This window comes from Acomys minous (assembly GCF_964271855.1).
Source record: "Acomys minous genome assembly, chromosome: 4".
Taxonomy (NCBI): domain Eukaryota; kingdom Metazoa; phylum Chordata; class Mammalia; order Rodentia; family Muridae; genus Acomys; species Acomys minous.
The window spans coordinates 44,407,023-44,432,902 of NC_140486.1; the positions used below are offsets into that span (position 1 = coordinate 44,407,023).

Consider the following 25,880-nt stretch of genomic DNA (forward strand, 5'->3'; position numbering starts at 1 on the left):
TCAGCTGGGGATACGCTCCCTAGGAAGCTGCAGTGCTGAAGAAGCCAAGTTGTACACTGTAGCACTCCAGCTCAGCCAGGAGCATCCGCCCTCGGGGCTGCAGAGCCTCTACTGAGGAGGCTTCCTCTCAGAGCTGTGAGATTCCTGGACTCCCAGGCCTCAGGACACCATTTCACTGGGAGACTGTCCCACCTCAGAACTGTATGGCTTTGTGGCTCCCCCGTTCCAGGGTACTTTTCCATCTGAGCAGGAATGCCAACATCCAGTGCTCATAACAGCTGAACTGTCTCTCCACCCTTGTCCTGACTCAGATTATTATCACATGGCTTATAACTTGCTTGCTGTCACACTACTATTTTGTTTCAAGTTAACTAAGAATTTTATTCCAGTGTCTAACTAAGCTTCAACTGATCCAACATTCTGTTATATCAACTTCTCTTGTACAAACATGAATGTGCTCTCTAATTCCTACTCTCTTTTGATCAATGAGGATTTTGACTCTCACACACAACTTTTTTTTCTTCTACCAATTCTGATCACTAAACTCTTAAACAGTAAATATGTCAGGTTTAGCGCTGGGTGCTAAGGATGCAATAGTGACCGTAAGAGATAGAGGGCTAATAGCCTATTACATAATCAATGGATGACCAATCAGATTATCACATACATTTAAAGTTGCAATTGTGGTAAATATTAGGTGAATCACATGGTGCTAAAAGTCTACTTTAGAAATATTGGGATTTGTCCAAGATGTCAGAACAGGTTTCCTACAGAGAGTGACATTTAAGATACAATCCAGAGGATGGTGGGAGTTATGTAAGACAGCAGAGATAGAGGGAGATTTAGGATAAGAGAAAAATGTCTTCAGGAATAATGTGGTGAAGAGGAGCATGGGAAATATTATGTACCAAAAGGTAGCCAGCGAGGGTGGCTAGAACAAAAACAGAAGAATACAACATGCAAGATGCGGGGTGAGGTCAGAGTGAGTCCACTCTGTACATTTTAGGCCTTTGTGACATGTGCAAGAGGAAACCGTGGATACTGATGGATATGGCAGTAGCATAATGTGGGCATGATCAGATTTTTTGATTCATTCTTCCTGGGCATGGGAGTGTGGGTTATGGATTGACTGATTATGCCAGAGGCAAACTGCTTAGTAGCTTTAACTAGGGTAAGAGTTATAGAAAGAAACGGTGTTGAATAATGTCGGAGGTGAGATGGGCAACTTGAGTGACATCAGATTGAATAGATGGGAGATTGAAATGACTTCCAAGTTCCTAGGTCATACCATGGGCCAACGATGATTACTGAGGTAGCGAGAAAGAAAGAAATCTTACTCACTGAGTTTGCTTGTCTTTAAATTAATTGCTCCAAATAATGTTTTTATGCCTCTTGAGTGGGAGTAGAAGCCCACTCGAAGTAGCTTGAAAAAGACTAAATGGACTCAGTAGGATATATATGTACATGTACATATGAATATGTTTATATATAACAATAACTAAAGAAGTATAAGTTATGAATTTGAGAGGGAGTCAAGGGGATATAGGAAGAGTGTGAAGTGGTCAGAAATTGCTGGAAATGATGTTAGTACATGCATGAAATTCTCAAAAGATTTTTAATTAAAATAAAAGATTTCATGTAACTATTTAGGGACCCTTGTATAAACTATACTAAGAGGGCCACGAGGAAAGGAACGTTTGGTAACTGACACTTCTTTCTCTGTCTGTCAGGCTTAGTCTTAATAGCATCACGTCATTCTGTGCCACACTCTGCTTTTTGTTTTTTGTTTTTGGATAAATTTTCAGCTGTCTTTACACAGTATTCACTGGAGCCACTGCAACTAGTTGTCTATAGTTTCTATATCCCAGTTCAGAGAGAGACAGTAGGGGTAGCAGAGGATTTTCCTGCTCCAATCAGCTAGACTGTTGACAGTCAGGGAAGACAGTGCTTTCTAAGTCTTTAGAGTTGGTGATCATATTTTATAAATTCATAGCTCAAGCCCACTGTCAGGAAAATAAATCAGTAGGGTTGAAGAAGTCCCCAGGAATATGTATTTATAAAAGAGTGACACAATGTGAAGTTGATACAACTGGTCCTTGGCTCATCTTTTGATGGATGCTGTTCTAGCCCGAAGAAACACACTCAGCAGCCTCTGATGCTGATGACCTTCATTGAATTCTGGTCCTTTGTTTTTTTCCTTTATCTCTATCTTACCTTAAAAGGCAAATCTGAAGCCTTTCTATAATGGTCTCTATGTGTTGCAATGAGAAGTTTCTCTGATGAAGGGTGAGAACTACAGTTATCTGTCTGTATAAACATAAATATTTAGAATACAGTTAGGAATTATGGTGTTTTAGTAGAATGGCAGTTGTAGGTTCTCTAACCCCCCTAAGATCCAGGACATCATTAATCCTGGGTTATTGACTAGGTTTCTAGTACCAGGTATGATTTCCCTCTTGTTGAGTGGGCCTCAAGTCCAATTAGAGAGCTGTTGGTTACTGCCAAGCGTAAATACCACAGTTGGTCCCTTAGAGTTATTGTGCCGTGCAGATCATTGTTGTAGTTCATGAGCAGTGTCTAGTGTGTGTGTGTGTGTGTGTGTGTGTGTGTGTGTGTGTGTGTGTTAGTGTAAAACAACAATTAAATAAAATGAGCCTGTGAATTTGAGAGAGAACAAGAAGGGTTTATGGAGTTGGAGGGAGGAAATAGAAGAGAGAAAATGATAAAATTATATTATAATTCCAAAAATAAAAAATAAAAAATATTGTTAAAAAAGGTAAATCTGGAGGCTAATAAGATGACTTTGGAAATAAGCTTGGATCTCTCTTTCCTAGAACCATAAATATGAATGATGGCTTTAATATACATATATATCTAGGCAGTTTCTGTATTACTTGGATTATCTTGTACTTAGTCTTTACTGATGATGACTTCAAAATGAATAAGACCTCATCAGTATTTTATTGTCTGCATTCAGGAATTGAAAATGGAACTCTTAAATCACTGCAACTCATCCGTCCTGAAGTTCTTGCAAGGAGACCAGGAGAAAGTTCTTAGAAAGTCAAACGAAGTGTTGCTTGTAATTGTCTGGCTTCTTAAAAACTAGCAACTCTGATTGAGAAAGACCCACTCTGACAAATGCCACCCAACAAGTCAGCTCTGTTATACACATTGTTTAGTTACAGCAGAGCCCAGGTCTAAGGCCAGTGGAATATCAATGGGAGGGGTGCCTGGCAGGGTCACCATCCAGTGCCTTGAACAACTGTGACTTGTGACTTCACTCCAGGGTTCTCATTTGTTCTTGTTCTTGGTCACTGCAAAGAGAATGCAGGTCTGTCACCTCTGTGAAACCTCTGTCTTGAGCTAAGAATGTTTCTTGTTTGCCAAGTGCAGGGATGCCCTTGGACTCATGCCTCCTATAGGCTAGCTCTCGGAGACTTTCATTAACTAGTGTCTGCTCCTGAAAACCCTTTTCTCATTATTGGTGAGATCTCCCTTCCTTCTTGTTCTGCAACCCTGATGGTCGGTTATCCTGAGGTTCCTGCAGTGACTGTTTGCTTCTAGAGTTCTTCTCATTGTTGGCTCACTCAGGATCTCCCTTTCTCTAGTTACCATGGACTGCGTGCAGGGGATCCCTGCCCATCTGCCTCCAACCTTTCCCTTTCCCTTGATCTCCTGTTTTCAGCAACATCTGGAAACTTTTACTCATTTGTTATATGGGCAACTGACAGCTAACAGGTAAAAAAAAATTGGGCTTATTGTCTTCTTTGCCCACGCTACTCCTTATTTTGTGATGTTTACTTACTTAAGGTACCAATAGCCATTGAAACCTTGGCTGTCATTCCTTCATTTTTGTTGGTTCTTCTCAGCAACTCCTTCTATGGCCAGGTTTAGATTTCAGATAAGGACTATTACAATATCCCAGTTTCTCTCTTTTCAATCTTCCATTTAAAAAAAAATTACAGAGTCATGCCATCGCCACAACTATTCTTGCAAAATACAAACGTATCTATGTATATTTAAACCTCTGATGTTTGCTATGTCTTAGCTACATTATGACACATTTTATACATAATGTAAGATTAATTATTTGACAGAACTTAGAGCATTTTCACAGTTTGGCACCAGACCAGCCATCATTTCTAGCTTTAAGCAATGCTTTCTCTCTTATAATAACATGTTTTTGAGTTACAGTTACCTTATTGTCATGATTTAAATGAGAATGATGCTCATTGACTCACATATTTGAATACTTGGTCCCAACTAGGTGAAATTGTTTGGGAAGGATTAGGAGGTGTGGCCTTGTTGGATGAGGTATATAACTGGGAGCCGGCTTTGAGGTTTCAAAAACCCGTGTCACTCCCAGTTAGCTCTCTCTGCCTTGTGGACGTGTCTCAAGACGGGAGCTCTCAGCTACTGCCCCAGCTCCATGCCTGCCACCATGTTCACATAATGATCATGGACTCTAACCCTCTGAAACCTTAAGTCCCAAACTAAATGCTTTATTTTATAAGTTGCCTCGGTTATGGTCTTCTATTACCACAATATAAAAGTAAATAAGACATTTACCTACAATAGGAATTTCATCATCAGCAGGATAAACATGAACAAGACAGCATTATTAGTCTTGTGCATAAAGAAAGTCATACCAAGAAAAGTTATGTGACTTGTCCAAGCTCACATAAGCAGATAGAAGAGGGTCCCCACTCTGCTTAGTCACTCTGCCACTTTCTGTATACAAACTAGATCGAGCCTGTACCTATGAATGTGCTTTGGCTCAAGCTACTTCCATTGCTTTCATTGATATATTTGTTAAACAGCCTGTGAGAACTTACTGCAAGGGTGTCATGTCAGAACTTTTGCATCATAATAAAGCCAAGGCCGCCATCTTTAGTGTTGCTCTATTGCATGCATCTTCACTCTCATTTCATGACCATCTTGTGTATGACTCAGTTACAGCTCACCACATAATCCAACATCAGGTTCTCAATGTGTCTCTACTAAATTTGGGTGAGACCTCCGTGAAGATTCTGTGTTTTAATTGTTTTATGTGTTTAGTGTCTGGAACAGCGCATTTGGCAGGGATATTTCCATATTCTTGTTAAATTGTTAGTGACTAATCTAAACCTTTATTTTAATTAAAATAATTTTAGGTGTTAACATCTGAGCATTAAGACTTCTCAGGAGGCTGATCAGACTTTATGATAGACTGTGGGAAGGCCAACTCAGTTAATGTTTCCACGAACACTAATGGAAACTACTTCGAATGGAGATACTGCTGTAGGAGGTTTAGCTAGGCTTGATAGAGATGCAATACAGTCAATTTGACAGTCGATAAGATGCTTCTTAGTGTTAAACAAGAGAAATCCCAACCAATTCACTAGAGGGTAGTTACTGTTTTGTGTTATAGAGAAGAACAGTGACAGGGCAGAATTTGACCTAGACCCTTAGATTCCTTGGTAATAAACGTGTTGCCTGTTGTAGCGCTAAGACTACACAGTCACTCACTCTTGCTGTCAAAATTCTCTCTCTCTCTCTCTCTCTCTCTCTCTCTCTCTCTCTCTCTCTCTCTGTTTTCCATGTAGTCAACAGATTCTCTCTTTAGATCAATTTGGGTCAGGTGAGCTGAAAGATATAAAATGCAGTCACTAGGCATTCTTATGCTACATTCAGCTCATGAGTCTGACATAGCACCAGTTTTGCTTAAACAAATGGGCTGAAGGGAGGAAAGGTTGACTCAGCAAAAACCTGGCTGCAGATACTGAGCACTGGGCAAGTGGGTGGTGGGGAAACAAACCACCATGCGTGTTCTCGACAGTAAAGATGGAGAGGCTCTGGGACCCTGCAGCTGCTAGCATTCCTTTCAACAGAGACCTAAACCTCAGTCTTGTGGAGGAACAAGACACACAGAACTTGTTTTCTGTGTCATCATGGCATTTGAACTCTCACTCTGTGTCATGGCAGTCTAACTGGCGTGGTGAATAGTTCAGACCCAGGATTGGTTTGACCTGTTGGGAGATCAGAAAGTATGTCCTTTATAGGTGTGCTTTGGCTTCCTTCCTCCTGGATTGCTTGTGTCCTTGTTTTCTGCTAGGCAGCATCCATATACCTATTCTTTCTGGGTCCCAAATAGCTCTCCACCTTCCCTCTCTTGCTGGGTTCTATACTGCTGGGTTCTCCAAACTCTTCCCATACTTTTGTAATCATTTGTTTTCATTAAACTCATCTCAAATTACTTAACCAGAGTGTGTTATGTGCTCTCTGCCAAGACCCTTACAAATAGAGTGGGCAATCAGTTCTCCATTTCTCTCCTAACATATTTTCAATCACTGCAGTAGCACCTTTTCACAATAGAATGATTGCATTACTGCTAAAGGTAAATGCTCTTTAATTAGGAGGAAAGAGCTTATTAATTTTTTGTGTGTGTGTGTCAGTTTGACCATTTGTGATTCAGTTGCCTTATCAGCGACTCTATCTCAGGATATCAGCAGCGGCCAGACAGGGCCAGAGTGTTTTTCTAATAATGCTTACTAGCCCCTCTTTTAGTTTATATATTAATTTAAAAATTTATATGTAACTCTTGACTCCAGATGAAAATAATGAATCCAAGTGAGTTTATCTTAGTGTTTTCGAGTGCTTTAGCATGGAGGAGTCATTTTCAGCTATTAGTGCAGTTTTTAACTAATAAAGAAATAATATTTTTTATTCCACAGTCATGACAATAGTATTTATCACTCAAATTAACAATATAAACTTTTCTATTTTTAAAACTCAATAAATTATAAGCTCAAAAATGGATTGCCTAAAATTATGTTAATATTCTCTCAAAAATAATGACTAACATTTTTTTTATGTTAGAATCCCTCTTTGACAATGGTTTTTAAAAGACAAAACACTAATATTTAAGGACCATATCTGTCTATTGAATTCAATTTTGTCCCTTTGGTTTGGTGATTTCTTACTTAGATATAGTTTGATATCATTAAAGTTAGAAATAATGACTTTGTGAGTATTGTAAGAACCTTTGTCTTTAATGTGGGGAATGCTTGCATTTTCAAGCACTTAGGCATAATGGCTGTAGCACATTCTTGGATCTAAGCTTTAAGATTGTGGTTTAATTGGTCTTCAATAACTAGTCTGTTACGTAAATTAAATATACTGTCTGGCTTACTAAGAACTTTGGAAGTTCTTTGATGTCATTCATTATTCATTTGTTCATTCAATAAATAAAAATTAAATACCACTTACATTTCAATAACTATTCAAAAATACATGGAAATAAATATTAGCTAGACAGACATGGTCACTGATGTCATAATACTTATGGTCCAGTCAGGACATAAGCAACCAATAAACAGCAAGAGCAATAAGTAAGGCTTTCTTGCAGATGTAAAGAGTGTTCTGAAAACACATGACAACCAAGCTGAAAAACACCTGAAGGCATTTGCTTTCTCATTCTAGGTGACTGGCTGAAATATCACAGTGAGCAGGAATTAATAAGGTGAGAGATGAGAAAAGAGGATTTGGGCCAGAAAGAACAAGATGTGAGGTGAGAGAAAGCACATCATATGTGAGGGACTGGGTGAAATTATTTGAAGGAGTGGGCACAAAGTCAGTGAGGGCTGTGGAAGAGATACAGCTCGAGAGGAGTATTAGGGGTGCTGTGAATCTATTAAAGGCTTTGTACACGATTTGGGATGTGATGGGAAAACCACTGAAGACTGCATCCCAGGAGTGTCCCAGTTGGCTGCTCAGGAGCATTGTTCATGGTGTTCTGGCTTCCCAAGTAAGGAGGGAATGTACACTGTAGCTGAGGAGAAGACTGCAGATGGATTAAGAGCTCTGACATTGTCACAGGGGACATCTAGGGCACAGATGATGGATGAAGGTGTTGTTTGGGCAAAGACCCTGAGGATGGATAGGACTGGACATCAGTTGGAGAAACTCAAAATAGATTCATCCACCACAATTGCCCATGTCTCTGGTGCTGACAAGTACTCATCACCAAAATAGGAACATGAGTGGATTGAGTCATGGTGAGGTGATGAAGGAGTGATCAAGGACAGATGAAGAACTATTTCTCCATTTGTAAAATGAGAGATGGGATTGGATATTTGGCTCAGGAGAAGAGGACTTACTAAAGACGGGCAGGCCAGAAGTTCAGTCATCAGCACCCAAATCCAAACCAAAGCAAGTCAAATAAAACCACAGAGGATCAAGCAAAGAAACAAGAAAAACCAAAAGCAGACAATGGACCAATGAGGAGTGGATGGGAAGACTGGAGACAGACAGAGCTCTGATTGCTGCGGTACCACAGGCAGTAAAGATGCCTGAGTCTAACCCGGTGACCTGAGGCTAATTCTTGGTGATGCTCATGGAGGAAGCACGGAACCCTAGCATCCTCAAGTAGTCTTTTGACCTTCATACATACTCCATGCACGTACTTCCCTCAGCACACAAAATAAATGAGTGAATAAAAATAATAAAAATAACCCAACCACCATCACCAAAACCCAAATTAAAAAAAAAAAACAGCTAAATGAACAAGTTAGAGATTTAGCAATAAAATTTTATAACTTTCTTGTCTTATCTTCCAAAGAGAGAGCAATTTTAGTGCTATTCAGGCAAATTTAGAAATTCTGTAAATATTTTCCCTTTTCTCCTAAAATTCAGCCACCAACTGCTCTAGGCTTTACTTACAAATTAAGCTTGAGGAACAGGACATGTTTGCATTCCTTAGTATTTAAACCGAGGCAAAAGAAAGAGAGGGGAGCCTGCATCAGCTGGTGCATGTGCTGTGTTTCATAAGGATGGAGACACAATTTATTATTCTACGTTTTCTAACTTGGGTAATTGTAGATCGTCTGTGGTCAGGCTGACCTTATTGTCCCATAATTCTCAGTTCTGTGATTTGCGTGTTCTGTAGGCTTGAGCAGCTCTCCCAATTGCTCATGGCTTTGCTGTCCCTGCAGGGGAGTCGCTACACACAGACGGCTTTTAGCAGGGGAGTCAATTTGCTAGGCATTTCCCTTGATTGCAGAGCATTCTCTCTGCGGTGATTGTTAGGAGAGTGAAGATTTCTTTCATGGCAGAGACGTTTCAGGATCCCAGATAAAGGAACAGTGCACTTGGCAGGTGATCACGGTGTGACGACACACTGATGAAAAAGCTCCCCGCTTTCTCTGATTTATTCAGCTAAATTTCTAGAAGCCACGATAAAACCGAACCAGTGTGAGGCACTGAAGGGGAAAGAGGAGCAGATTTTTCAGCTGTGAGTAAATATTGATTAGGGTGGATATTTAGCTCCGTCTTGTTCTATGGTCTCATTTTCTTCTCCTGCAAACTTGCATATAAGTCTAAAGATCTGATCGGACATACCTTGTACCCATTGGGAAAAGAATTTCATTTCAATGGTCTTTTCAGGAGAGCTCAGGTACAAAAGGCAGTAAATATCCCTCTTATTTGAAACTGATTTTATTTCCTTTCTTATATTAACTTTTAAATCAACCGTTTATTACTGTGTTATGCTAGCAATACTAAAACAAAACAAAACAAAACAAAAAACCCAAAGCCATTTATTTAACAGAAATTAACATCCAGGTGGCCACTTGAGTATGGAGCCACTGTACATAAAAAGAACATGGCTGTGTAGTCTGGTTATTTTGCATTTAGCAAGTTTAGCGATCTGTACCAGATACTCTTTGTCTCTATCTCTGGCTGAGCTTTTTTTTCTGGGATTGGGTGGGAGTGGATCACAGTAGGTGGCTTCTCAGGAATAACTCTAATTAAGCCAAGTTTTCTAATCAGCTGAGAAAAGTAGGCCTCTCTGTCAAACTGAGAACCAGAGGGAAGCAGATGTTCCCGTTTGGAGAAGTCTCTTCTACAAGGCCTACACATAATACGAAATGTTGAGTGTTTAGGGAGGGAAGACGGTTTCCTAATCTTGTCACATGAGCGTTATTCAGCCCTCATAGAAAGCGTAGCTGCATTCCGCACTCTCAAGCAGAAGATAAACTAGCACAGAAAGGTGTTCTTCCTTCAGAGGTGAACGTGAGCCTTCATGTCACAGTGTTCTTTCTCTCCTTTCCTCCCTGGGATGCTTCTTTCCAGTGTGAGAAGCACTCCCTTCATCCTGAGCTGCTGTGCACGGCCAGTGGAAGAGCATGCTGTTGAGAGACTCACGGCGCAGGCATGGACAGGAACCAGTCCATCCCGGCTGTACCTGAGGCCGAGCTGCGAGTGTGTACAGGCCACCTGTGATTCGCTTGTGTCATGAACCTTTCTAGTTGTGTCCGTGCCTCTCATTCCTCTGTGGGATCCTTGCTCAAGTTCATGGATTTCTACACACATCAGTTCTACTCTCTTGTAGTCATAACTCTTTGACTTAGAAAGGGCTACACCCAGCTTTTTTTCTTCCCACACCACTATATCTAGCAGGATATTTTTAAAGGCCTTCCTTCAAACCATTGTTAATTCTTAGAGATCACCTTTAACTACTCCATTTTAACCTGGAGTACTCTGACTCTTTTATTGCATCTGCTGGAGACGTTGGATATTAAAACAACTGCCATCAGCCTATTTGTTTCTTAGTTATTTGTTCTAGGAATCACTTCTTCTTTTGATCTCATGGTATCTCCTTGATGTCATTAGATGATTGGAAATATAATGATAATAATTATGCCATTGTTTTCTATGGTTTCATGTTTCATGAAACAATATTTACAAATTTGATGTGATGCTAGTTTCAATTTATATGTAGGGAAGGAGGCTGAGTATGAGCAGCAGTCAAAGTACCTCACCTGTCTCTTGGCCTTTGTGCTGTTACACCTGTTACGACGCTTGTCTGGAGTTTTTTCCACCTTCATATTTGCTCTGAAACCAGTTGGATTAGCTGACATTCATTTCCTCCTTCAGTAAATTAACACATGTCCTCTGTGTCTCCCTATCACATGCGGTTTTTGAATCATATTAGAGCTTACAAATGGTTGTGCTTTGACATGTAAGCCCTCAAACATAAATCTTAGTGCTACAGTTTCACCCATTCCTAATCTCTCTTCTCTTGTGCATGTAAGGAGGCCATGTTCCAATGTCATAGTATATAAGATTTCATGTCTACTCAGTTAACATGGAGGCTACCGGCTATCTTAGTTAGGGTCTCTGTTGCTGTGAAGAGACACGGTGACCACAGCAACTCTTATAAAGAAAAACACTGAACTGGGGCTGGCTTCCAGTTTCAGAGGTTTAGTCCACTATTGTCATGGCAGGAAACATGGCAGCACTCAAGCAGACGATGTGATGGAGAAGGAGCTGAGAGTTCTGCATCTCGATCTGCAGGCAGCACAAGTGACTATTTGCCACACTGGGCATAGCTTGAGCATATGAGACCTCAAAGCCTGCCGTGACAGACATACTTTTTCCAACAAGCCCCTGGCCACTCCAAGAAGGTATATCTCCTAACAAGGCCACTCCCTCTGGACCAAGTGTTCAAGCACAGGAGTCTAAGGGAGGGCATTATTGTTTAAATTACCACCACGAGGACTATCCCCAAGTTTCTGAGTAGTAAGAGGACTGAGACCCTATGCTGTGGGTGGAATATGATTTGTCACATGAGGTTTCATAAGCCGAGGGCTTGCTCTCAATTTTAACTGCATTGAGAAGTGGTGAGGAATAGTGGGACACAATGAGGGCATGGGTGACAGGACCTTGGAAGGGAGTAATGCCCATCTTTTGAGATTGGGTTAGGTTTTCCAGAAGTCAACTGATTCTCCCCAGAACTGATTACTATCTCCTCCCTAATCACTTGGGGTTTTTTTGTAATTTATTCCTTGGTCCATTCTCCAATGTATCTCTCTAATGAATTCAAATCATGTGATACACACACACACACACATTCTAAAGACAAAAATGTAAATATATATAATTTCATTATAAAGCACTCATTCTTAATCTTCAAGTATTTTGTTATAGTACCAAAAGAAACTAATCCAAGCAGTCATCTGCATGTTTTTAACTACTATCACAGAAAATACCGAGCCAGGCAATCTAGGGCACCCTTTTTATGGGCCTTGTTTTTATATCATAGATGAACAGATTCTATTCCACTTAAATCATAACAATCTTTTTCTACTGAAATAAATTTGAATACATGTTTCACCTTCTTTTGGTGAATAATCTTGAAGAAGTTTAAAAGATAAAAGAACTGCTGAATACGAATGATATAACGCTTATCAATGGCATTGAAATTAATTTTTTCTTGTTTTTAAATAACCCTAGAGAAATGTTCTCCTTAAGGTCACGAGAACTAAAGAGCTATGAAGACCCTTTTGAGACCCAGAGGCAGCTTCTGGATTCTGGAGAACATGATGCATGAGTGAGTGGCAGCTCTGTGTCTGTTACTAACACAGGCTGTGTGACCTTGACCTCAACCCTTTCCGTCTCTGACTCTGGTTAAATAGTACTCTGTGTGTGTGTGTGTGTGTGTGTGTGTGTGTGTGTGTGTGTGTGTGTGTGTGTGTTTAATCCTTCTGTCAAATAACATGCAAGAAAGTGTTTATGTCATCAAAAAAAATTGACAACAACTGGAAGTAGCTGTGTAAATACCATCTTTAGAAATATCATGATTTACTTTGAAGACCAAGGTTATTTTTGCTGGGGGTGTGGCTCTTGTATTCCACCATGTATACATACTAGGTTCAGTATGGAAGTAATATTTTACATTAAATATCATTGTGTGATACATCAATACAGAAACTCCCATAGCTTTAATCCCTCCTGTATCACATGCCAGAAGTCTTCACGTTTGAATTTGAAATAGAATAGATGTTTCTAAAGATCCCTTTCAGGCCTCTGACTTATGATTTAAAGGAACTAAATAAATTTGCCATCTGATGCACTGACCTCTACCTTCAAATCAGATTTCTTTGATGTCTGGGGACTGAGAAAGTGTTCTGAAGGAAAAGTACTCACTTGAAAGGTGACAGCCAGTTTGATGTAAACTATCTAGTGTGAAATTTATTGAACTCAATCATAAAAAATTTTGCAAATTTCCAAACTTTGGTTAAGCTCTATATGAATTCATTGCCCTCAAATAGAATTTGTACTTGCAAATGACTATCAGAATGTTTTTTTTTTAAAAAAAACAAAAACGAGCCAAACCAAATCAAAAACCAACTAGGCACATACACCTAAAGTAGAATTCAATACAATAGCCTTGTTGAAGGCTGAGTGACCTTCATTAAGCATTTGATTTTTTTTATGTCTCTTATCACCTCTCTGTGAACCCTGGCTACTTAAATAAACCCTTCAAATTGGTCATCCCTTGATCTGTTAGCCCTTAGAATGAAAGATGATTTGAGAAACATTCTAAACTATTCGAATTCTGTTATTTACCAAAATAAGATGTATCTCTGGCTTTAACAATGGGTCTGTGAACTTAAAATGAATCCCACTTAATTTGTGGGCAACCCAAGAGAAACAAAACCAACACAAGGAAAGACGCATTAACTTCAAGAAGGATGCTCTCCCTCCAACTTTATCCTAAGCTAGCTAGTAGCCAGATAGGGACTCCAGAATGCACTATGAGGTAAAATCAGTATCAACTGATGTATAGGAAACCAGTGCCAAGCTGTTAATTTGCACAAAAAGTTCTGACTGACAAGGCCATATGTGTAGATTTGACTAGCACATCTGCACTTTACCAAACAGCAATATACTCGAAGAAAAAATACTGTTTGCAGTTTGGGTGATGAGTGTGGGATTAGAAAGATGATTTTCATCGGTCTTGAATTTTAGGGCAACAAATTAAGCAGATGGTGGATGCATCTCTGCTGTGGGCAGAGAGTGAACTGGCTTTGTGTACCCAAATGCGTCCTCCTGTCAGCGACACTGCTCCTGACCTCTGTACACAGGCTATCTGGGATGAGAGTCTCATTTTACAACTTAGAGCTTGGTGGCTTTTCACACCTTCCTTGTTCTCTGACCTCACCTTCTGTAAAATCTTGTTCTGCCTTGCTTTATTCTTTTTTTTTTTTTTATAGACTTTGAATTGTGGTAGAAAATCCAATCTTCTTTATTTCCTGGGGTTTGGAGTGCATTTCAGTGTCACTGCCACCCCCTCCAAGCCACTCAAACATCAAATTGAAAATTCACTGCCTTGTCTGCTCCTTGAAAGGACACTTGTGTGAAGGAAAAGTCTTGTCCCATAAAAGAACTCAATGGCTAACTTTATGAACTGTTTAACTTCTGGGAGGAAAGGGAAGCCTTATTGTCTCATCTTTCTCTAGATGGCTTCCAAATGTGACAATTACTGATAGATAGAAGGGCTGTTAGAAGATGAAAATGCCAATTTCAACTCAGTGACTGCTCCCAAGACCTCATTAATCCCTCCATGTCTTCCACAGACACTACATGGATCCACTCTAGGGCGTTACCTGCTCCCACTGTTTCTAAGAGAAAAAAAAAAGTTTAAAAAAGTAAGAAAAAAGTTTCATCAAGTCTGTAAGGCATTACTTAATTAAGTTCTCTTAGGCCCATATGGAACACATTCAAGTTGAGGGAAAGAAACATAATTAAATGTCTTCTTATTTCAATACTGTGTAGGAAATGGGTGCTAGACTGACCATGGAGATACAGTTATAAGTAGAAGTTGTTGTCCTCATGGACAGTGCAGCTTAGTGGGAGAGTTGGGTATTGTTCAAATTATCACATAAGCTACTGTGGGATTTTAAGGCATCCGTGCTGAGAAGGGTATCTGGGAGGGAGGAAGGTCAAGAAAAGCTGTCTCTGAAAAAGTAGGAAATGAACTGGGATATGAGACATGAGTGGCAGTGAATTAAGTGAGCGGAAGGAAAAGCTAGCCCAGTATGCAAGCTCAGGAGGCAAGAGTTCAAGGGACAAAGTGTGTGTGTGTGTGTGTGTGTGTGTGTGTGTGTGTGTGTGTGTAAGCTAGGACCATAGTGTGTAATCTGATGGGATTCATATCATCCAAGCAAGGATATAAAACAGGTGCTTTAGCAAAGCCATACCATGACTAGAAGAAATAAATTAATAAATAAGGAACTCGGAGAAAGAGAAGACATCAATTTCAGTAAAGCAAAAATGGCCATCACATTTATTTGCAGTACGAGGCTTGCTTTGGTTCTTCATGTGGTACTTAAGCAAAGTTATCAAAATCTTCACTTGTGTTGTTTTCCTAAGACAAGGTGTAGAGAGAATATCTTGTGTACTGTATAAATGCATCCGTCAATTAAGAAAGCCATGGCCCAGAAGAGAAGGTAGAATAGAATGTAGGGCATCTGGTAGGCAAAAAGGATTCTGGGATAGTGCCAGACATGGGAGAGTCACCTGAGAAAATGCGAGGGGGACAGACACATGATACCTGAGCATATAGATCAGAACAAACGGCTTATTTTAAGTTATGGGGTAGTCAGAGAAGACTGGCCTAGGTGTTTGTAAATATATTTTAACTCTCACAAGTCTTTATTTCAGGAGCCTAAGGCCGGAAGGAAAAAAAAACCTGCAGCACATGGGATTGCGAGATCATTTCCTCTTCCAGCAGTGGGACTGAGAACTCTAAGCACAGTGGTGAGTCAGTTGCAATCAGCAAAAAAGCCCAATGTCAGCCAAGTGTGCAGCATCTGATGGAGTTTGATGTGCTCTGTTCTCACTTCAATCCCTCCCACTTTCATACTCTCTCGTGCTGATCTGTTTAGAGATGGGGGCCTCACTACGTTCTCTAGGCTGACCTTAAGCTCCTGGACACAGGGGACTACACTGTATCTGCACTCGCGTGGCTGCCGCTAGAGGCATGCCCTGCTGTACCCGGCTCATATTTGCACTTTTAAACTGGAAATACAAATGTGGCAAAGAGGCTCTGTCTCCACCTGTCATTTGGAAGCTGTGTCTGCTGACAACTGATGTCAGTCACTGTGGTCACACTGAAGTCCTATTGGAAAAATGTGGGGATGGCAGAAGACTCAATTGTATGAGGTTAGGACCAAAGGGGACAGGCTGGGCATTCCAAATCAGGGGTCATTACTGTTATCCACTTGGCACATCTCCTTTCAAACCATTTAAAAGACTCATTTATATTTGTGTGTTAATTTCCTAAATACTAACACAATGATGTTAAGACTTAAGTATAACATAGTAATATTTCTCACTCTTCTTTTCTACTTACATGTAGCCACATATACTGTCACAATTTTACTTACCTATGAGGACTGGAAAGATGGCTCAGCGGTTAAGTGCACTTGCAGCTCTTGCAGAGGATCTGGGTTCAGTTCCTAGCACTGCACTAAAGCTTACAACCGACGCCTCTTCTGAATTCATTATGTACCAGACATGCATTTGGTGCACATATATACAGTCAGGCAAAACACTCATACACACACAAAATAAATAGGTCTAAATATTAAAAATATTTTCTTACTGATAATTATTTCAGCTGCATTTTACAGGTTCATTGTTTTCTTTAGTAAAAAGTCATAAACAAGAAAATAGAAATGGTATATTATCTCAAAACTCATATTGTCCTTTTGGTCTTAAAAAAAAGGCATTTCTATATCCAGTAAAAAAAATATCCATTAAGTACAGGAATTTATAGAATTTACAAACAAAATATCTTCACTTTTAGTTTCTTTGTCTTCTCAAGTTGAACCACTTTTATAGTTTCTATCTCTCTTTCACACACACACACACACACACACATACACATGCACACACACACACAGTTTGAGGGACCACAACTACACATGTCACTTGTTGTCTATACACAGCAAATGTCCATACTGCTGTCAGTAGTCTCCACCCTGCTTATTTATCTTCACAAAGCATCCTGGGATTGATTATTCTGTAACCTGAGAGGCAAAGGCTGTATAATGTTTCAGTGTCTGAACTCTGCTTCTGTGTATCCTGTGTTTAAACATCAGACAAACTGTTTTTAGTAATCTGTTTAACTTATGAAACCCCAGTGTATCTGTTTTCTCCTCGTGTGTGTGTGTGTGTGTGTGTGTGTGTGTGTACACTTATATAGGCCAGAATTTGGCTCTTCAACTGATTTTTGAGTCAGGCACTCCCACTGAACTGTTTCATCTAAACCGGCTGGTCAGTAAGTGGCAGGATCTGCCTGTCTCTGCTTTCCCATTGCTGGGCTTCCAGATGCTCACCATCATACCTGCCTTTTACATGGGCGCTGGATATCTACATTTACTCTTGCATGGAAAACACTACAAAGCCACCTCCCCAGATTTTGTCTTCCATTTTGGACACAGTACTTTAAAGTATACGCAAAACATTAATTTATTTTATAGGCAAGTAGTTTTATTTGTAAAGTCGTCTCTATTTCAATATTATGTCTTATTCCTTAATGTTTTCTAAAAAATTACCTGATCCAGATTTCTCTAGTTGCCTCAAAAATATCACTTATTTCATTGGCTTTGTCCAAATCATGTTTCAAATATAATTGGTTGCCATGCATCTTCATTTCATTTTTTTCCTGTAGGAGTTTACCCTCTCCTGCCTCCCTTTCCCCATTGTCTTCCTCACAAGGTGACCCATACTTTGGAGTAGGCTAAATAATTCCACAGTGGTGTTCCTTAACATATGCCTCCATTTCCAATGCTTTTTATAACTTCTTCGTTAGAGCTAGAGTCCTGAGAATGTAATGTCTCCTGAAAATACTCATTTTTTTCTAAGCACTACAGTGCATTCCTTGGAGTGAGTGACCACAGCTGACACAGTTGTTTTTCTTTGGGTAGTCCTCTAGGCAAGTGCTGTGAGCAGGTGTCTTTGAGCCTTTGTCTATTACTGGGAGTACAGACTCTATCAAATGGTAGAGTGTATAGGATTGGCAAGTCGACAGTCTTTTATTCTCTCCTCGATAAGTTCCCACTCCTTTTCTAAATTATGGATGCTTGAAGGACAATAAAGATGAGCAGACTGGCTAGAGCTCAGATCCCAGAATGGTAGAGCTAGGAGCCCAGTCCTAAGAATCATAAACCAAGAACGTACAAATAGATAAAAAATGAAAGGCTGATTTAGTCTCTCTGGTTTTATGTTGAGGTCTTTAATCCACTTGGACTTGAGTTTTGTGCATGGTGTCAAATATGGGTCTACTTGCATTTTTCTACTTGTAGACATCCAGTTAGACCAGCACCATTTGTTGAAGATGCTATCCTTTTTCCATTGACTGACCACTTCCCTGTGGTGGGGAGGCCTGGTGGCACTCAGAAAAAATAAGCAGGCTACCAAGACAAGACTTGATAGCCTATAACCATATAGTGAGGGAGGAGGTCCCCCTCGGTCACAGACATAGGGCAGGGGAATAGGGTGAAAGTGGGAGGGAGTGAGGAACAGGAGGATACAAGGGATGGGATAACAATTGAGATGTAATCTGAATAAATTAATTAAATAAAAAATAAAATTGGAAGAAAAAAATGAAAGCCTGAACTGCATGCTCACGTGCTCGCACACGCGCACACACACACACACACACACACACACACACACACACGAGGTGGAGAGAGGGAGCGGGGGACAGACAGTAGCTGAGCACACCGTGGAGAGCAAGACTCTAAGCTACACTTCTCCATAGCCTCTGCCTTAGCTCTTACATTCAAGCTCCTGTCTTGAGTTCCTTCCTTGACCTCCCTCAGTGATGGACGGTGACATGGGAGTTATAAGCTGGCATAAGCCTCTTTTCCCTCAGTTTACTTTTGGTCATGATGTTTATCACAGCAAAGAAAGCACACTAGAATAATGGATAATAGATAAGAAAGAATAAGACAAGAATAAACACCCACCACCATAATTCTATAACTTAACAATATTGGTTTTTATTAATATTTTATAGTTCTTTTACTGTAATATTATTTTCATAGTTCTGTCAGACTTTATACATATGATGACAATTTTTTTACTCAACAGTATATTTCCTCTCATCATTAAGAAGTTTCTGTAAAAAAAAAAGTAAAAAAAGAAGTTTCTGTAGATATCTTTAACCAATACATAAAACACTGTAGAGTTGACATACCATATTTTACTGTTATTATGAAGTATTTTATTACTATTTGCTATATGTTCAGTTTTACAAACATTTTCACAAATGTAATTATGACTCAATAAACATTTATTGTTTTTAGTTATTAGATTTGTACCAGAGACAAAGCTTTTTCTCCTTTTCAGTATTTTCTTCATAAATAAGAAAGGAGAAGAAAGAGGTAGTGGAGGAAATAAAGAGAAGATGGTGAAGTAGGGGGGAAGTTAAATATCCAGGAAAATATCCCTGGGTGGGTGGTTTACTAAACACAGATTTTTGGGCTGTACCTACAGCTAATAGGACTGGACAAAGTCCACAGACTGACCTGGCATGCATACAGATTTTTGGTGTACGTGATTTGTGGCATATACTTTAAAAAAGATGCCCAAGTTGCTTCTCCAGGTCCCACTCAGTTGCCGACCTTAGGCTGCAGTGTTACTTTTCAATGTGGAAGTTGGTTGGAACTTGGAATGACCACTCCAGAACCAACTCAGTCTGGTGCTGTTCACCTTCCACTCTGAAGCCTTCTACAATGGCTATTGACTATAGTACTTTTGCCTTTGAAGGAGAATTTTCACTCACTGTATCTATTGTTGCTTTGATGCTCTTCAGAAGACCAGTATCCAGTGGTCCCAATTCCTATAGAAGACGTTGCCAATTGGTCCAGTGGGCGGCTCCCACTTGATTGGTCAAGATGAATCTAGTGAAGTCACATATGCTGAATTATGTCATGGGGCTTTCTGGGCTGGGGTGTGTGGTTTTGAGGAGGAAATGGTCTCTGTAAAGTAAATCTTGTCTTTAAAAGCGACTTCAAAAATTTAACTCACTTGTTGAAGCTCCTAACTATGTCATCGTATCGGTAAACTTTGTTCAGAGAAGGCTGGCTGCTTGGAGCATTCCTCTGCCATTGATAACTGAGCACAGAACCCACCTGCCTATGCAAAAGGGCTTTCAGACCTCTCCAAGTGACCCGGTCAGCCATAAGCAAAGATAAATGGAGCTATCAATAGTCTAACACCTGCTATTTCCAGAATTAAAACAGTTCATGAATGCTGGCAGGTAATACACACTGAGAAATCTTCTGTGACCATAGCCTTTTTTTGGGATCTGAGTGCTTTGAACTAATGCTGTCCAATAGAACCTTCACGGCTGACAGTGTTCTGTGGCCTGTCTGTGCTGTGCAATTGTAACATCCACTCATAGCTATTTACTGCTTAAAGTCCGGTTAAGTGTGACCTAGAAATTAAAATTTTAGTTTAAACACGAGTAACTGCATGTGGTTAGTCACCACTGTCTGTAGTTTTTCAGCTGTTCAGTGGAGGTTCCCTAATTAGAGACAAGAGCAACCGGAGGAGCATGTTTTGGCTGGAGAGATGGCTCAGCAGTTATAAGTACACACTGCTATTATAGAGGAAGCGGGTGTGGTTTCCAGGACCCACATGGTGGCTCACAACCACAGTTTCAGGGGGTCTGATACCCTTTTGTGACATGCAAGTGCATCAGCCATGTACATGGTTCACATACATATACTCAGGAAAAATTCTCATACACATGAAAAATTAGATATTGAAAAATTTAAATCCGTGTGGTTTTACTGATGACACACCTAACTCCTCTCCACCCCCAGATTGTCACAGCAGCCATTCTTGACAGTCACCGTCTAAAGGGCACTTGTGAGTTGTTCCTTATATTTCTGTTTAACTATTCCTTATCAGATCCATACTCTTTCTCCTTGGGTTAGTTAGATTTCTAATCCGAGATAAAAAAAAACAAAACACTATGGCTGAAGCAACTTGGAAAAGGTCTTCTTGAGCTTCCAGTTCCATGGCACAGCCCATCACTGAGGGAAGTCAGGGAAGACAGCTGGAGGCAGGAACTGAGGCAGAGGCCATGGAGGGGTGCTGCTTACTGGATTGCTCCTCATGGCTTGTTCAGCCTGATTTGTTATATCACCGAGGACCACCAGCTGAGGGGTGCTATCGCCCACACTGAGGTGAGCCTTCCTACATCAATTAGACACTGACAGTCCCATGGAAGCGTTCCTTAAATTCCAAAATGACTAGGTAACATCAGGTTGATATTAAAACTAGCCAGCACACCTCTTAAGTTCCCTTCAAAATTGTTTATTTCTGTAAGTTCAAAATATATTAGTAAGTGAAGAATGCAGTTTATAAAGTCCTATGCTTGGTCTCACTGACTGGTGACTACAATAGACCTGAAATTCACTTTCCTTTTTTTTTTTTTTGACAAATAAGATTATAATAGATGTAAATGTTCAAAAAGATAGATGACAGTTTATGTTATTAACATAACCATTCCTTTTTTAGTGGCGTATTTGTGAGGTTTTTTTTTTTTAATTTTGGTCTTTAAAAATCTTGATTCTAAAATACTGCCTGAAGCAAATCCTTGAATAAAACAATATATGTAACTATATAAATATAAACACTATATATAACTCTTTATATATACATATATATCTCAAGAATAATCATGTCATTTTATAATTTGGAATATTTAAAGAAAAACAGCTAGATTTTCAATTCTGTCCTCCACAGCAAAGTTCCTGTAACTTTGATTCTCTTCTTTTTTATTTGGGTGTGCTGTGAATGCATATGCTTCAAAGGCCTCACTAGATCCATAGACTCTTGAAATATAAACCAGAAGAAACTGGAAAAGAAGCACAAAGTATATTAAATTTTTTTTGCTCACCCTTTGAGTCACTTTATTATCTTTCAGGCCTTGGGAAAAGAGCTGTGTCTTTGTTTTCACACGGTGTTAAAGCAGATATTTCATTATAGCCTCCGAGGGGCCAGGACCAAGTTAATTGCTCTGAACTGCATAGAAGTGTCTTGGTCCCTTTGAGGTCCAGCAGTGAGAGGCTCTGCATCTTTCCTCTCCCCTGGCATTTTAAAGAGGCAGAACAAAGCACCAGCGTCTCCAACCTACATCTGAAATAAGCTCTTACAAGGATCTGCAAATGCTTGGAGGCATGAAGACCTTTACACACAAGAGCCGTGCAGAAGTGGAGAGGTCAGTACACTTGGCAGCTGCATTTCAGACTTGCTGTGCGAAGTCCACGAAACGATTTGCTTCCAGTTGTCTACAAATGAGTAAAACCGCATCTTTAATTTTAGACTCTTCAGTAGTGATATAATTTCTCGTCTATGTCCACTGCTTGTGATTTGCAATGGAGAAAGCTTATCTGCATTCATTTCCTAGACCATTGCTTTGGCACTTTCAAGGTTTTATCCGAGCATGACTTTTATAACCGTGTGGAAATTGCAGTGATAAAGGATGCATCAGCAATTTTCAAACCCATTTCTTTTTGTGGAGCCATCTCTCAGCCTCCCTTAACAGAGAACCTCAGATCTTTTTTTTTTTTTTAACTGTCTTCATTTTTAAAGAGCTTTGTTTTGGTCAATGAGACATACCATTGTGGAAAGAAGGCCAGCACAAACTTTATGGTGTTTTTGCATTGAACATCTAACTACCCTTGATTAGATGTGAAACAGGGGGCTGGCCCATAATTTTATAGCCCTTAAAATTGGTTTCAGAGGAATTGGTTGTAATGGAAATGTCAGACCCTTTAAATATCGAACCTTTAAATATCATACAGGCATATGGTTGTGGATGTAACTTTGCCCGTTCGTAGATTCTAGTGTGCCAAAATGTCAGAGCTAAAGGAAGAAATAAGGGAGGGAGGTGGCCTACTGCTCAGGAAGACATAGTGGGAACAATTAGATATGGTGAGGGGATGAGGTTGGTTGCCTCATCGTTTGCTTGAGCAGGGTCATCATTTCTCTGAAAGTCACAGGCAATGTACTTTGTGCAGGAGAATGGAGGCTGTGAGTTGATGCTCATGGCTCATTGTTTCTTCTACCGGACTTCTTCCCATACTGTAGAAATAATCTAGAAATAATCTAATTGTCAGGGTAGCATGGAGCTTGCTCTTTGGGGGTGAAATCAAACTCTTTCTATCGGGGAACCCAATAAAGGCTGCTTGTGTCTCGTATGTTCCATATTGTCTTAGGTTAGCTTCCTATTGCTGTGGTAGAACACCATGACCAAAGCAACTTGAGGAGGAAAGGGTTTGTTTCAGTTTACAGCTTTCAGGTCACACTCCATCACTGAGGGAAGTGGGGGCAGAAACTGAAGCAGGAATCGGAAGCAGGAGCTGATGCTGAGACCGTGGAGGAGTGCTGCTTTCTGGTTTGTTCCTCATGGCTTGCTCAGCTTGCTTTCTTATAAAACCCTGGACCACCCTTAGGGTGACACCACTCAGAATGGGCTAGGACCTCCTCCATCCATGATTAATAAAGAAAATGTCCGCACAGACTTGCCTACAGGCCAATCTGATGGAGGCATATTGTGAACTGACATACCTTTCTCCAAGATTAGTCCATTTTATATTGACAAACAACAGCAGTAACAACAGCAATAACTAAGATAGATACTAAATAACAAATGTATTTAATTGCACTGTATTCTTCTCACTACTGGGGACCAGACAGGGCCAGGAAGACACAGACTCAAGTCACACAGTGTTCTACAGCTAGTTGTATGGCTGAGAGGATGCCACTCAAATTCTCCTAGTTCACAGAGTATAATCCTGTTACCTCATCTGCCTCATGGCAATTCAGGGGCACAGTCACCCCAAGTTCCTTGAAAAGATAAAAATCGAATGAAAATAACAAAACTGGTGGGCACAGAAGAGCGTTCAAGCAAGAGGTAGAGGTGACTTAGCAAGTTTAAGCATGGTTGAGACACCAGCTTCAAATGGAGATAGAAAAAGGAGAAAGGCAAATATGTCTATATTACCTATGGGGCCTGTGAGAGTCCTAAAGCTTTGCAGTGTCTTTAATGCTGTGGAGCAGCAAAGATGAACTTGTCACATCCTGTGTGGTGCGGCAGTCTAATGTCAAATGAGGCTGCAAAACTCCACCAGACAAATAGAAGCTTAGGATGGCAAGGTTAGTGTTAGATCATGGAAATAGTAAAATATGAACGGTATAACATTTCCCATAGGGAGCAGGCCTTTACAGTCAGTTTGTATAATGAGCTGGCTGGGGTGTATTTTGTCATCAGTCTGGAGGTATTTTGCCACCCAGCAGAGACTTTCCTTATAGGGAAAGTTACCTGGTGCACTCATGTGGCAGGGGTCATCTTGCTCTTTATAGCATGTGCATGCACCTGCACATCCATGCACCCCCCCACCACAAATAAATAAATAAAAATAAAAGAAACTAGTACTTAGCAGACAACTGCCATGGTGAGTCCAGTGTCATTAAAGTTTGTAAAATTAATTTATTTAATCATTTTACAGCCTGCTAATATCCCTTCCTTCTTCTCCTCTTCCCCTCCTACTCCCACCTACACACACACACACACACACACACACACACACACACACACACACACACACACCACTCCCTTTTTTTTTGAGTAGATATAGAACCTCCCCCACCCAACATCGGTACCAAACCTACCATGGTGGGTACAAAACCAACCATGTCACATCAGGTCACAGCAACACTAAGCACATCTGCTTCACTGAGGCCAGATAAGGCAGCTCAGCTAGGGAAAGGGATCCAATGGCAGGAACAGAGTCAGAGATAGCATCCTCCACCTCACTCCAACTGTCAGGGGGACCCACATGAAGAACAAGCTGCTCATCTGCTACATATGTGTAGGAGGCCTAGGTCCAGCCCATGCATGCTCCCTGGTTTGTGCTTCAGTCTCTGTGGGCCCTCATGGGTCCAGGTTAGTTTACACTGTAGGCCTTCTTGTGGTGTCCTTGACCCCTCCAGCTCCCTCAATCCTTCTGCCTACTCTTCGACAAGACTCCCAGAGCTTTCCTCTTGTTTGGCTACGGGTCTCTGCATCTGTTACCATCAGCTGCTGGATGAAGTCTCTCAGAAGTCAGTTAAGCTAGGCTACTTTAAGCAAGCATAGTAGAGTATCATTAATAATATCAGGGGTTGGCTTTCTCCCATGTGGTGGGTCTCAAGTTGGGCCAGTCATTGGTTGGCCATTCTCTCAAGCTCTGCTCCATCTTCATCATTACACTTCTTATGGTAAGACAAATTTTGGCAGGGAGGTTTTATGGGTGGGTTGGTACAGGAGACCACTTCCTGAATAGAACACTAGCAGCTTAGGCATTAAGATCAACAATTAATAAATGGACCTCAAGAAACTGAGAAGCTTCTTTAAGGCAAAGGACACAGTCAATAGGACAAAACAGCAGTCTACAGATTGGGAGAAGATCTTCAGCAACCCTACATCCTACAGAGGGCTAGTATCCAAACTTTACAGAGAACTTGAGAAATTAAACACCAACAAACTAAATAACCAAATTAAAAATGGGGTACAGAGCTCAACAGAGTATTTACAACTGAAGAATATTTAATGTCTAAGAAGCATATAAAAATGTTCAATGTCCTTAGTCATCAGGGAAATGCAAATCAAAATGACTCTAAGATTTCATTTTACACCTGTCATAGTGGCCAAGATAAAAAATTCAAGTTACAGCACATGCTGGAGAGGACGTGGAGAAAGGGAAACACTCCTCCATTGCTGGTGGGAGTGCAGACTTATACAACCAATTTAGAAATCAATCTGGCACTCTCTCAGAAAATTGGAAACAGTGCTACCTCAAGACCTATCGATACCACTTCTGGGCGTATACCCAGATGTTGCTCCACCACATCACAAGGACACTTACTCAACTATGTTTAGGGCAGCTTTTTTTTTTTATAATAGCCAGAAACTGGAAACAACCTAGATGTCTCTCAGCTGAAGAACGGATAAAAGAATGGATAAACAATGGAAGACTACTCAGCTATGA

The 25,880-nt window shown here is 40.3% G+C and overlaps 1 long non-coding RNA gene across 3 annotated transcripts; it reads left to right on the forward strand.

Moving 5' to 3' along the window:
* The first annotated feature begins 3,633 nt into the window (after positions 1 to 3,633).
* LOC311595678 lies at positions 3,634 to 23,012 on the forward strand. Of its 3 annotated transcripts, none has more exons than XR_014778536.1 (5): positions 3,634 to 3,738; positions 7,462 to 7,549; positions 12,274 to 12,370; positions 15,487 to 15,582; positions 21,773 to 23,012. It is a non-coding gene; the product is annotated as an uncharacterized lncRNA (long non-coding RNA). The 3 variants fall into 3 exon arrangements; XR_014778537.1 differs by lacking the exon at positions 3,634 to 3,738 and adding an exon at positions 4,915 to 5,010; XR_014778538.1 differs by lacking the exon at positions 3,634 to 3,738 and having other exon boundaries at positions 7,383 to 7,501.
* Positions 23,013 to 25,880: the final 2,868 nt, after the last annotated feature.